The sequence below is a fragment of the Pleurodeles waltl genome, chromosome 8, assembly GCF_031143425.1.
Source record: "Pleurodeles waltl isolate 20211129_DDA chromosome 8, aPleWal1.hap1.20221129, whole genome shotgun sequence".
Lineage (NCBI taxonomy): Eukaryota > Metazoa > Chordata > Amphibia > Caudata > Salamandridae > Pleurodeles > Pleurodeles waltl.
In genome coordinates, this window is record NC_090447.1 from 773,927,018 (window position 1) to 773,940,074 (window position 13,057).

The 13,057-nt window shown below is 43.6% G+C and overlaps 1 pseudogene; it reads left to right on the top strand.

Annotated features, from left to right (window-relative positions):
- LOC138249555 (pyruvate dehydrogenase E1 component subunit alpha, somatic form, mitochondrial-like) overlaps positions 1-13,057 on the top strand; it is a 176,299-nt pseudogene that overhangs the window by 25,576 nt on the left and 137,666 nt on the right.

The window sequence follows — 13,057 nt, forward strand, 5'->3', positions numbered from 1 at the left end:
CCACCACCACAACACAGCCCACAAAGGCAATGCAGAAGGCAGGAGGGGCTCTTCAGAACCAGGACAACTCTAGTTGGCCTCAGGGACCAGGACATCTTCAGGACCTACAGACTGGAACCGGTAAGCCATACTAAACCTCTTGCACCACATTGAGCACCAAATCACAGCCAGTCTGCAGACCCCACACAACATACCACCTATGACAAAGCGGCAAGCTGTCCTGCACATGCTGGCAAGTGGCTCATTCCAAATAACGGGTTCTCTGGTTGCTGGTTCTCACTGACGTCTTTCTCTGAGGTCCCGCCAAAGCTGTTAGATGCTATAATTTGAAATCACACAAAGAAGTACGGGGTTCACTAATAAATCAAAAAGCAAAAATCAGGGGTATACTTGTGCCCCCGGCTAGTCGAAGTCCTTATTAGGAGAATGAGGTCAGTATGATGCTGTTGAGTATTGGAAGGACACGGGGGAATTCCCTTTACGGACTAGGTGGTCTCACACACTATATAGTGTCATGCTTCATCATTTGACCACCTAGTCCCACCCAGGTAGGACAGTGCCACCTGGGCGGACTCAACCTCACTGTTAAAAGAACAGGAGGGAGTGCGTAACTTAATTCTTGATCTGTAAAGATTTGGGATCCAGCTAACCTAGGAAAAATAAAAACACCTAACCAGTCACCTGTGCAAAGTTACAACTTAATAATGGTGTCTGTTTGGTGTGGTTAAAAACATAAAGTGGGACACCTCCGTGAGAACAAGGACTCACAGGGTCACCTATCTAAAAATCTGTAGACAACATGTTTCTGCCCTCAATAGTGAGCCAAGGAAATTCTCGGGCATTCATCAGGGCCTTGGATCCCTAAGACTCAAATTAGAGTGAAAGAGCCTACTCCAAATTAATGGAGAGTGAAAGAGTTAAGATGATAAGCCTACCTTACCCAAGGAAATACCTTGAGGTGGCCTGAGGAATGCAAAACAGAAAAGCAATTAAAACAATAGTGAAACACAACACTGCACAGCAAACCAAACACACATGTGACGGTGAAATTTACTCATGCACAGTATATACTGTATACCTAGTAGGCACTTCCTCTCAAAGCTGGTCCCTGGGTCCTCTGAGTCCTCAGCTGCGTGGGTGCTGGCAGGTCGTACTATTGGGTTGTTGGGTGGGGCCTCTGGGATGGCTGCTACATTAATACTCCTCCTTGAGACTAGAGGGATACGAGGACTTCTTGGGAGGGTATCTTGGCTGATGGTTATCAGCTGGTCATCGGGGTACTCCAGGACAGGCAGATCCATAGGAGTGCCATCATCCTCTGCAATGAGATGGTGTAATATCAGCCTATCTGTGTTGTGGCAGTTGATATGTCACTTCACTGACTTGCTATTGGAGGCTCATTGTCATCTTAGTACCCAAACATTGTTCCTGTACATAACGGTTGCTATCTATCAGCCCTATGCCACACTGGCGTGTCACATGAAGGAAGCCCAGTTTGCGCAATTGGCTGCATCATATCTTCTAGGTGTGATATATATCCTTTTTGTGGCTTGACACAACCTTGTTGTTGTCAACCCTCCCTATGCACCCATTTGCATGGTGAGGCCTTGCAATGGGTCTTGCTGTGCTCATGCCACAGCACCACACATGGCAAGTTTCCCCTGCCCAGTCTTACATGTTTCACAAACACCCATGCGGTACCGAGACCTTGCACCACCCCAGGGATGGCATTGCCAGGACACTATGTTCTTGTTACCATTGATAGCTCCTTATGTTAATGTCTGTGTATGTGTGCTACATTGCATAGCACTCATGGACCTAGCAGAGTTCAATTTCATCTTCGGTCAGTGCAGCTGGGTTCACCTTCCTACACACCTATGTCCTCCCCTCAATGCAGCCCTCCTTGCACTATGATACATGAGATGCAGCATGGTGGCAGAGCAGCTAATTTGACACAGACACAGGGGTAGACCCAGGGATGGCCACAATGGGCATTAGATTTCTGCTGTGTACATCATTATGTATGTGACAGTAACTGATGGTAAATGGGTCTATGGACATAGCCAGTTAACAGGAGTTGAACTTAGGTCAGGGCCTGAAGCTAGTTTGATGGTAATTGTGCAGGTGGTCATACAGGTCCTCATTTCAAGTGCATCAGTCCTATGGGCACCTGAATGCCATTGTCTATTTGACCAGCCCCAACAGCACAGGTGGTAGTGGTAACTGTTGTCAATGGGGAATGCCCCATGGGCCAATGGCCTGGCACTGGCAGGTTTTCAGCAGATTACAGACTGGCTATGCCAGCTGTCCTGTGACACCAGACCAGTATTATGTTCAACGCTAACCTCCAGGTCTGTTCCCGCATTTGCATGGCGGTTAAACCCCCATGCAAAGGTTGGTGATGATGTATTGTGCCCCTGCACAGCCCATGCACCTGGCATGGGCAGTGCAGAGGTTTCCATGCCCTGGCCCTTTGCCCTTTCCACTGCCTGATTTGCATGGCTAAGTGCAGCGTGTCCTGTCACACCCAATGCACCCCAAAACTGGCACTGACCTCTATTTGATCCATCAACCATGTTGTACTAAGTGCCCCACAGAGCTACCATGAGCAGACAGATTTCCACCTGCCATCCCAACGTGTGACTCCTCATGCCAACTGCAAAGGATAAACTGCACTGGCAGTCTTACCAACACTGGACTTGCCCATGCACCATGCACCATCCCCCGCCCGTCTATGTGGAATTATACACCTTATGTTCACAGTCATACCCCATGTGTTGTATGTGTGTGTTTATTTCCCCATTCATATGTGTCCCACATGGTTGTGTCAGAGTAGTTGTGGGCTCAGCCTGTGACTGTTGTGACCTACTGTTTGCTATCTGTCGTACATATTTTCTGTGGTGGCACATTTCTTTACAGCATCAAGATGTGTGGTTCAACACTACACCAGTTTAGTTGGCCTGGGTAGTGGCATCTTACCAGTGATACAGGACCAGCCTGCTATTCCCCCAGCGCATGTGCAGTTCATTGTTTCCTGCACCCAGGGGGCATCCTGACTGCATGATGGAGGGGTGGCTACCTTATGTGGATGTGTTGTCAATGTGCGGGGTGGTGATGCTACCGGCACATGTCGTTGTACTGTTGGGACAGTTGCAATGACTTGTGTGCTGTCAGATGCAGCACACGTGTTTTGGCAATGAGGCAAGGCAGTTGCAAGGTGTTACTGCAAGGGACACCACTATGGTATTGACTGACTGCCTAGTCTCTGAAGTCTTTGTTGTGTTGGTAGAGTTGTTGTGACTATATACAAGGAGTGTTGTTATGACACAACTAGAGGCACAGTAATTATACATGTCATCCATCCCATGTGCTGCATATGTACATGTAGGTATTTAGGCCTGGTAATCGACATATGTCCAGATCGTGTATGTTATTGTACATGGCACTACCAAGGCGTAGGTACATGTGTAGCTTATGTCAGAATGGTGCAACTTGCTTAGTGTGCAATGTGTCCCTCTGCACTCCTTTGACAAGCATTGTGTGTGTCCTATGTGCCTCCTCCTTCTTGCACTTGACATTTTAGCATTAATTTCCCCCATGCAACTTACCCTGCATTTGTGGTGTTTCCTGGTAGTCTGCACTGCCCTGTCCTGCGATTCCTGTGACGAGTTCCTCCGGTATGACTGCTGCAACCATCTCCTCCACATCGTCCAAGTTCTCTTGTGGTGCTGGACTCCCACCTCCAGTTTGCAGTACTGCCTTCCTGTTCCTTGCCATTTTTCCTTTGTCCTTTGTTTACAGTCATGCCATTGTTTCTTCTGCTCAGTTACCGTTCTCCTGACCACTGCCACACGGTTAATCTTGTCTACTATCAGCTGCTAAATTGCCTATCTCCTTCCAATTGGGAATTTTGAGGTGAAGAAGAGTAGATGCTGATGCTCCGTCACCTCTCTCACCACTATTTCATGCTCCTCTGCACTTAAACAACACTTTCTCTTTTTCTTCTCCCTTCCCTGGGTCTCGTCTGTGTCCTCCTGGCTGGTTCTTGGTTGACTGGGGTCTCCCTGGGGTCTCTCCGGGCTTACTGGGCCAATTTTGCCTCTCCTATGCACTGTTTTCTCCTTAGTGTCTGTATTTGACACTATTGCAGGCAAAAATGGCGCATTTCTGTTTTGCAACATGTTTATGTGTCGTAAAACGGATTAGAGTCATTTTTCCGAAGTTAACGTAAATTTGCCTTATAACAAGTCGCAAGGGTTAACGTCGAGAAAAATGACTCTAAACTATTTTTAGTGCCACCCAGCATCATAGTATAAATATGATATCTGGGTGGCATTAAATTATGGCGCTAAACTTTTTGACGCAAAACTGCGTTTGCGCAGTTTTGCCTCAAAAAGTATACATCTGGGCCCAAGTATCTTTGTTTCTCTCATACCCAAGTCACCTTACAATGATTATACAGTTTATATTAGTTTGTGCATACTTGGCTGTTGATTCAGTGATGTGCGTAAACATTATTCATTCCTGTAGGATCTAGACTAACCGTTTAGTGTTTCTGATAGAACAGAAGTTAGAGCTGGATAAAATTTGCTATTTTCTGGATAATAATGCAGAAGACATACACACCTACGGTAAATTACATTTCAACAGTTATTTAAGAGTACAAGTGTTGGACCTGGCCCTTTTTGCAGGGTCATTCCCAAACTTTTCGCCTCCTTCCTCCTATATTTTCTGACCAGTTTGCATTGGCTTCCGGACTATGGGCACTTTACCACTGCTGAACAGTGCTAAAGTGCATATGCTCTCTGCATAAATTGTATTGGTAATTGGCTTTTCCATGATTGGCATATTTAATTTATTAGTACATCCCTAGTAACGTGCACTAGAGGTGCCAGGGCCTGTAAATCAAATGCTACTAGTCGGCCTGCAGCAGTGCTTCTGCCACCCACATGTGTAGCCCTGTAAACATGACTCAGAACTGCCACTGTAGTATCTATGTGTTTGTGTGTGTAGTTTTAAACTGTGAATTTGACCTGGCAAGTGCAACCACTTTCCAGGCCCAAACCTTCCCTTTTTGCACATGTAAGGCATTCCTAAGGTAGACGCTAGGTAGCCCCATGTGCAGGGTGCAGTGTATGTTGAAGGTGGGACACATACTGATGTGTTTTACATGTCCTAACAGTGAAATGCTGCCAAATTAGTGTTTCACTGTTGTAAGGCCTATCTCTCTCATAGGTTAACATGGGGGCTGCCTTTAAATATCTTTTAAGTGCAATTTCCCTTTGGGAGCAGATGGAGATGTGGGGTTTGGGTCTCTGAAGTCACAGTTTATTCTGTATTCCCTGTCTGGGTCAGACTGACAGTTGGGACAAGAGTGTGTTTTAGCCCCAACCCTCTTCCTTATATTTATAAATGCTTGCATTCCTTATCTTTTTGCTTGTGACAACGATGCTCCCAAATTAGGGGGGTGAAGACATCATGCCTGCTCTTTGCGGACGATACATTATTGCTATCCCAAACTGCGTCTGGTTTAGCAAACTTACTCCAAAAATTCACATCCTTCTGTAGAGATCACGGTCTTGAAGTGAACTCTACGAAAACAAAGTACATGATCTTTGGTGACAACAAACACAAAGTAAGAAAGAGCATCTTTATGGAAGGGGTAGAGTTGGAGAGAGTCGCTGAATTTGTGTATTTTGGTGTTAGATTGGAGGATACGCATTGATGGCAGGCTCAGATAGCAAGGGCACATATGTCACTGAAGCAGAACCTGGGTGGTGTACTGAGATTTGCAAACAGGTCCCCCGGTTTGCAATCACTCCAGCAATGGAAATATACAAGTTACAAGCAAGAGGGAACGCTCTTTATGGAGCGGAGCTATGGGGACATGGAAACCTAAAGGATATGGAGATTGCTGAAAACTTTTTTATAAAGTCTATTCTTAGAATACCCACTAGTTCTCCTACGTTGCCTGTACGCATGGACGTGAACCTCGATTCTATTGCTCATATAGCAGCGATGAGGCCAATACTATATTGGATCAGACTATGGTCCTTGGATGTACTTAGCCCGTATAGAACATGGTTGAAAGTCTTGATAAGTGGAAACAACACGGAAAAAATTCCCTGCTGCAAGTATGTTAGGGCTAGCCTGATTAAACTGGGGCTGGCCCATTTTTGAATGGCTCCTAATAATTTACCCAAAAATGCGGCACAAGTTGCAAAGGATGGATATTGGCGGTGGCTAAAAGTGGGGAATTTAACAGAAGTCCCTCTAGGTAGTTTGACGGACAAGTTTACATCACTCAAATGTCATTATGAGTTTGAATCATATATGGATTTGATTACATTCCCTCGAGCCCGCGCCCTTTACATCAGATTCGGGCTAGGCTCCCTACCGCTACGTTCTTTCACCTGTAATTGGTCTAAAGATGATCCCTATGCTAATTTTTGTCCGATGGGCTGCTCCCTTCCTGAATGTAGTGCTCATGTACTGTTCCATTGTCCTGCCTACGATAAACATCGAAACAAATGGATTGTACCTCTTTGTAGAATTATGGGTTTCCAGAACCGTTTTACTGCCCTCAGAATTTTTAGGTCTAATACTGAGGGCACGGTGGTATTTGCCTTAGCAAGCTATTTAGATGAAATTTGGTGTGTTAGAATAAAAATGTTAAAATCGTCCCATTAATAGGAATTTATATTGGGAATGCATTGTATTCTCATTTTAACCCATCTGTCGTTTTTAAATTAGGAATACATCTGTGTCATGATATTTATTACGGAAAATGTAATATTTATTCTATCACGATTTTATATGGTTTGTTCTTAAAGGGAACATGTCTTACATTTAAGGATTTTTATTCAAGGACTTTTATCTATAGTATATTTTTGTAAAATTTTAATTTTTTGTGATGTGCTTTTATGGTATCTGTGTTTTACCGAAATAAAGCTATGATGATGACAGTTGGGCTGTTTGTGAATCCCCTCTAGACAGTGACATGAAGGAAGCTGGGGTGTAGCCTGCATATCCTGATGGGCCATCTGGGCTAGAGTGAAGGCTAGAAGTGATCACTTACACCTGAATGCACTCTGCCTGCCCTCACACAATGCAGTCTCCAACCCCCTGGAGTGTGTCTGGAGCCAGGCCTGAGCAAGGCAGGATCTTGTGAACAACAGAGACTTTCCTTTGTAGGTTTGCTTCTTCAAAGGCAGAAAGGGATATGAGTAGTGGACCCAAAACCACAGATTTTCAGGTTACTTATGGAACCAAGAAGAACCTCTGCCAAGTAGAAGAGCTGGAAGGGGAGTACTGCCCCTTTGCTGGGTTGGCCTGCAGTTGCTGCTTCTGCCTGAAAGAGGACAAAGACTGGACTTTGTGGTATATTCCTACTTGTGAAGAATCTCCAAGGGCTTGGACTGAACTTGCCTCCTGTTTTGAAGTCTCAGGGTCATCAAAGACTTCCTCTGCCACCACCTGGTCAAGTGGTGCCCTAGCCTGTCCCCGGGCCCTTGAAAGGTGTAGCTAGTAGAAAAAAGGCTGAAATCCACACACAGGAAGCCGTGCGGGGAGAATTTTGACACACCCCTTGCAACGTGGCTGTAAAAGCGAAGCACCACCCGCCTCGTGGCTGAAATCGATGCACCACCTGCATCATGGCTGGGTAATCAATGCATTGCGGTTGGAGAAACAATGCAACACCTGCTTGAGGCTGCTGAAAATGACACAATCCTCACACAGCGCGGTTCACCACTGTGCGGCTGGATTTCTAACACATCATTGTTGGACGTCCAAATCATCGTGAACCTGTGTGGATCGGAGGTGCCCCGTTCAGAAATCAACACATCACTCTCTTGCGGGTGAGAAAAATTATGCATTGCCTAACCGACCAGAGAGGAAATGATGCACAGCCTCACTTGCGAGTAAGTAATTGACGCATCGCTGACTTTTGCGACACATGCTCTCCTGTGTAGCTTTATTTTTGATGCAAACCAGGTACTTTGTGTAACAATGTTTCCATTGTTTTCTGTGGAATAAGACTCTTTTTACTTTGAAAATTCATAACTTTACTTGTGTATGTTGGATTTTTGTCCTTTTGGTCTTGTTTGATTTAGATAAATATTGCCTATTGTTCTAAACTAGTGTGGTGTCCATTTTGTAGTGTTTTCACTGTTTTACTGTGTGTGTTGGTTCAAATATGTGTTGGTTCAAATACTTTATACATTGCCCTTGAGATAAGCCTGACTGCTTGTGCCAAGCTACCAAAGGGGTAAGCATGGGTTAAATGTGTATCTCCGCTGCCCTGACAAGAGTGAGGATCCCTCCTTGGACAGAGTGCAAACTGACTGCCAACCAGAGACCCCATTTCTAACAACAAGCATGAAATATACGTATCTACATCCATGAGACTGAGAACTCACTAACATAGTTTGCGTTGCAAAACATAACTATTCAATGCAGTTTAGAGCTCTTTGAGACAGGAGTTGTGCAAATGCTTGGTGGTATGGAGTTTCAGTAATCTGAGCAGGGAGGACGAATTTGGAGACAGTACAGGTTTTTGTGTAAACTAGAAAATTATTGTAAGTTGATCTTAGGTTCTGGGTATGTATGTAGTGAGACAGGATGTCAAATAAGTAGCTGGGACATGTAATTATTGCACTACAAGTAAGTGTCAGGCTTATATGAAGCTTTTGCTTTTGACCAGCCTAGTGCCAGTATGGTGAGGTGGGAGAATTATTAGGCAGATTGCACACAGTACTGATGGCAAACCTTATGACCTTGTCAAGTGTCCTAAAGGAGTATCACAGCAGACCTACTAGCAAACTATTGCAGTAGATAAGCTTGTTGAGTACTAGTGTGAAAACAAGTATTTTTGCTATGGTGAAAGCAATACAAGACTGAATATTGCATATGTTCAATAGTTGGTTTCAGGACATTGGTATTGAATTAGGTATTTACAGATTCATTTTCATGAATGGCTGACGAGAACAGAAAGCTTTTCTGCATGTGATGGGCATTATCAGAGACTCTGGGAGAAAGTGAATTTGGTAAGTTCAGAAGGTGGGTGTGGATTAGGGGGGAACTAAAGGCCCTCAGTTATCAAAGAGTTTAGCCTGAGTGATCGTAGAGGCACCAAGTGAGCGATCACAATGAGAGTCCAAGACCTGTATGTTATTGACATTAACATGTTATGAGAACCCAAATGAAAAGATAACGTTCCTGTCCGTGATGGTGCATATTGAGAATAGGAAAATCGTGTAAAGAGCTATTGGGTACATTCACTCTGCTAGTGGGGTGGGGGATGAGGTGATGCAGTCACAAGTGACAAAGAAAGAACATTCATAAAGATATGAAATGAGCCATTCATGAGGTAGGTCTGAGGTGCCTTGCAGGTTGGAAGAGGATAGTAGTGTGGAGTCGCTAACAGCGTCAAGTGTAGCTGATATGTCTAGGAGTTTCATAACAAAGTTGACTATGGGGGATAGTGGTGGAGAAGTTGGATACATATGAAAGTGACGTTTCTGTTGAATGGTGGGTACAGGGGGATGTTTTGTGAGTTAAGAGGGGGTAGTAGTGTACATTGGTCAACAATGTCGAAGGCATGGGGGCAGGCCCAGGAATGTGAGGATGCAACAAACGTGATTATGATTATGATGGACAGTTGTGAGAAATCTGCATGTGTGAGAAAATTCAAGTTCCAATGAGTAGCAGGTGTGTAAACTAAATTTCAGGGGACTAAGGTAGTGATTAGTAGACAGGGTGTAAGCCAATGAAATACCAGACATTTACTTTGGAGAAATAGAGGAGTAAAGAACTGGTTGATAGTTGGTGGGAGTAAGGGTCACCTGTGTTTTTTTTTTATTAGAGCAGCACCGCAAATAAAACAAGTTGAGTATCTGTGGAACAGAGAGCTCAGACAAAAAATAATATTAAATGTTAGAGGCTGACTTCTGGAAAGCAAACACCGTATTTCACATATATGGAAAACTAAGGGGCATATTTATACTCTGTTTGCACCGAATTAGCATCATTTTTTTTAAACCTCTAATTCGGTGCAAAACTAACTTCACATTTATACTTTGGCGCTAGACCCGTCTAGCGCCAAATTTAGGGAGTTAGTCATTTTTTGGAAGTGGAAACCTACCTTGCCTTAATGAGATGCAAGGTAGGTGTTCCCGTGCAAAAAATTACTCTATGGCCTTAACGCCATATTTATACTCCTGTGCAACAATGGTGCACGGGAGGGAGGAGGGGTAAAAAAATGGGGCAAAACCCACTTCTTCCATACCACCAGCCCCACCCGACTAAAGTCATTTTTGTTGACGCTAGCCTACCCTTTGCACCGGCTTGCACCATTCCATAAATATGGTGCCTGGCTGGTGCACAGAAATGGTGCAAGCCGGTGCTAAACTTTTCAGTGCAAAACTGTGTTAGTGCAGTTTTGCACCAAAAAGTATAAATCAGGGCCAAAGTATTTTTGGTGCAAGCCTCCTGTTTAATGAGGACGCAGCTAACATGGCTGCACCACTGGATGGGGCCAGATACTGGTGCAGTAAGTAGTGTATTATCTTTCTCTGGAGGAAATATATATTTTTAACTTAGAAATAGGTGATCATGCTATGTGGGGCTGCACGTTGCATTTTTGTTGTTTATCCAGGCCTCACAAAAACCCTTGAGATGCCTGATCAACGGCCAGCAATGTCCAATCAGTGAGATAGGCCGACCCTATGGCGCATGTGTGACAACTCTGTGAGGCTGTTGTGTTAATAATCTTTTATTCAACGTCCTCAGATTGGTCCATTTGCTTCCTAACACAGAAATCAGCAAATATACTATTTTTTACAACTAAATATGTATTATATTAATTTTGTACACACTGTCAGTCATATGGCAAGACACAAAATCAGAAAAAAACTTGGATGTTCAATGGTTGTACTTGAAAAGTTATAGCACATAATTTTTAGAACTCATTGATAAAACACAGAAATAATAAATAAGGTGAAAGTTACTGCTGTATATTTTGCTCGTTCCTAATGCTACTCCAATGACCTATGCACATTTTTTTTATTGGCAAGGAGCTCACTGTGTGCTTTTATTGTTTTCTTATTTTTGTTAGGTTAATGGTATGGACGTTTTGTGTGTCAGGGAGGCCACACAGTTTGCTGCTGAGCACTGTAGGTCTGGAAAGGTGAGTTACTTATTAAGCTACGATATGTTCCTGGCTAAAAGGGAAGTCAGCAGATGAAGCTTTGAGTAACCCTGGGAACATACCACATAAAGTGAGCACTGCAAATGCTAATTGAAGACACAGCCGGATCCCCAAACATTTTTTCCTAGCACAAATACATGCCTTTTGTTGTAAGTAAAGTAGTGCTTGGTGCAAATGCCTTTTACCACCATAGTGGTAAAGCAGTGCTCTGTAGGTGGAAATGGGTGACAAGAATGTCTTTGCTTATTTGTTAAATTGCATTTTGTTGTGGTGGTGATGCGTTATTTTGTTTTCAGTGTTATTTTATTGTTGTGCTGCGTTTTTGAATTCTGTTATTGTGTTGTACTGTGGTTATTGTGTTATGTTTTGACCACCACATAGCAAACCAACCCCCAATTGTCTACGGTGCTTCATATGCTCCCCTCTGAGTTATCATTTCAATTTCCCCTTTCTGTGATTCCTAACTTTTTCCCTTCGCTACACAACCCCCTTCGCATCCCTTCCCATTCCTCCTAGAATGTCCTCAGTGCAACACTCAAACTCTCACCCTTGTGAAAAGGTTTCTGTCACCTAGCCAAAAAATAACTTAGTTCAATGCTAACCAGGAAAGTAGTTTAATCTACACGTATGTACCTCCCGCCATCGCCAGTATCTCCCTATATCTCATAATCGACATTTCCTAGTTTGGTAAAAATCTGCCTATGTCCTTTTTGGTAAATACACGTTCTGGAGAATTTTCACCAGAACATTTAATATTGCAATGAGTTGCATGGACATGATTACTCCTTTCCTTCTAAAAGGCTCACTGAACCAGTATTTGAGTTTTTTTCCCACAGAAAGGTCTTACAGAGAGCGAACAGAATGTTTACACATAACTGCATGTTAGGAAACTTGCTAGACTTTTCCTGGGTCTATCTGGTTGTCATTTTTCGAATAGTATTTATCTCAAATCTGAGTAACTGAAGGACCAATTGAGATGACAGTCAACTTCAAATTATTTTCAACCATTGCAGTCTCGGGAATGCCTATTAGCCTTCAGTTAATTTTCGAGAATGTTTTTTCAGGCACTCTAGAGCTATTTCTAGAACCCTCCATTCCTATTATCCAGTATTGCACTCTACCGAATTCCTGCTTGTCTTCTGACTCAACTCTTAAGTTCTGAGAATTTTTCACCAAAGCCTCATGCAAGGAAGAAATCTTAATGTCTTGTTGGCATAGCACATCACGTAGATTCTTCAAACGAAAGACTATTTTTATTTGATGGAATATGCTGCGTTCATGTCCATTATTCTATATGTATTGAAGATAGTCTCCAAAGTACCTGCCAGAGAGAACCCTTAAATGTGGTCTTTTTCCCAATTGTGGGGAAGCCCTCTAAATTCACGCTGCTCCCCCCTCCCGAGTGATTTCCGCAAGGCTTTTGAATATTTCACCTTTAGGGCTGATAGCTCATTGAGAAGTCCCTGCCTCTACTTTTTCACGGTTTACTGATGTCAGGTAAGACTACAGGTTTAGCTGCAGATGCAAATAGATTTTAGGGTACGCTTTCTAGGATATTTTTGTGTGACAGCACTTCCTCGTCCTCAGACTTCCATTCTGATTCATTGGTGGCCTCCTGAAGAGAACACAGGATTGGCTCTTTAAGTTGAGAGATTATTCTTGGCCTACCAATACTGTTTTGGAATTGTGGCCTCCGATGCCCTCTGGGAAAGTGTCATGAGTAGGCTGAGTTTCCGAGTCACTCCTGTTACTCATTTCCCTTTCAACTGTAGTGGACTCACTAGTCGAAATGAAATCTCTTAGCCCCTCTGAAATCAACTCAGGTGAAAGACCTGTGTCCCTACATGT